Genomic DNA, 1651 nt, shown 5'->3' on the forward strand with positions numbered 1-1651 from the left:
GGTTCGTGGCGTACCTGCACGTGGGCTGCTACTACGTCGTCGGCGTGCCACTCGGCGTCTCCCTTGGCTTCTACCTCGACCTCGGCGGTCGGCGCCAAGGTATATAGGCTAGCAGCCATGGCAGTCTGAACTCTTGCGATTTGTGAGTTCAGAGTTCCGAATTGAGTTCTCAGTCTGCCATCTGACGTGGTCGAACAGTTAAACGCAGGGGGTTTGGAGCGGCATGGTGGTCGAAGGAACCCTGATGCAGACGCTCATCTTGCTCGTTGTCACACCATCAGAACCGACTGGAACAAGCAGGTCTGCTCACTGCTCGATGCTACTGGGACATATGGCCACTGATGCTGGTCAGCAGTTCAAGAGACTGAACTGAAAATGCTTTATTTGCCGTGTTCTATCTGAGTTCTTGCAGGTGGAGAATGCCAAGGCAAGGCTGGCCAAATGGGGGGACAGGAAGCAGCCTCGGCCACAAGATTACTGTTGAGAGTACACCAAGTGGGTGTCTGGCTCTGATGTAGAATGAATGTTTCTGAATCCAACATATATGCATCGTACGTACGTACTGGTCAGTGTTACGAGTATCTCTGGATTTCTTCCTTTTTGAAAACCATCTCTGCATTTCTGGTACTGCATGAAGCTGCTTTTGCGGCAGCAGGTTGAATTTGTTGCGGTGGTTAGCATTTGGGTGTCATATGCTGTTGTGGCAACTGACAAGGACCTTGCAGATTCTTTGTGTGCATTGTGCCGCATGCCCGCATTGATGTGCAGTATGCAACCAGTGCAGTTAAATGAGAAGCCTTGCATTGTGCATCGACATTCGACAAGCTGAATACTAATAGTACAAATGCTGCAGCTAAATGCAACCAAGTTTGCATTGACAAGCTACTCTCTCCGTTCTAAATTACTATTCATTTAACTTTTCTAGATACATCACTTTTGATATATATCTAGACATAAATATATATTTAGTAGGAAAATCAAAACGAATGGTAATTTGGAACGGAGGGAGTAGAAAATACTTGATACATAAAAAGTACACAACAAAAAAGGGTCACTGATTTGACAGTGGAAGTAGTAACTCATAAAAATGTACTGCTTTCTAGTGATCATCTTATCTGAAACCTCTCTATTAGTACTTCGACCAAATTAAGAAGCACTGCAGTACTAGCCGTGCAGCAGTGATGAACTAGTACACCAAGGGAGAGAAGCTAAACTATGTTGGCGCGAGTCCCTGGATCTGATGCATGTGCGAGTGATCACGCGCCTGGTCCATGCATCTCGCACCAAGACAGTGGTCGCTGGTCAGAAAAAGGCAAAGATTCCCCCCCTACTTGGCGAAGACCTTGTCAGTTAAAAAATTCCTAAGCGTTTTCTCATTAACAAAAAACTCCGATTCAGCCGGAAATCTGGAGGCATCTCATCTGTGCAGGTAAATTAATGAGCATGTTTTAGCAGAAGTGACACGCCGAAAATGGTTGCTTCAGAAACGGACACGCTCTTGACGTCCTAAATATTCAAAGACGACGAGCCAAACAGAAAACCCGGAAGCGACAAAAGACACATAGCAGGCTAGCGGCAACCTTTTGCGGTGGCGCCGTGCCCGGACGGCGTCGCCTTTTCACCTGCCGCCGCTGCCCTCACTCGCTCCCTC

General features: G+C 47.3%; 1 long non-coding RNA gene across 1 annotated transcript; it reads left to right on the forward strand.

The window, feature by feature from the left end:
• Positions 1-540, forward strand: LOC111256247. The gene is made up of 3 exons (XR_002676266.1): positions 1-99; positions 199-300; positions 413-540. It is a non-coding gene; the product is annotated as an uncharacterized LOC111256247 (long non-coding RNA).
• The last annotated feature ends 1111 nt before the right edge of the window (positions 541-1651 follow it).

This window comes from Setaria italica, chromosome II (genome assembly GCF_000263155.2).
Source record: "Setaria italica strain Yugu1 chromosome II, Setaria_italica_v2.0, whole genome shotgun sequence".
Taxonomy (NCBI): domain Eukaryota; kingdom Viridiplantae; phylum Streptophyta; class Magnoliopsida; order Poales; family Poaceae; genus Setaria; species Setaria italica.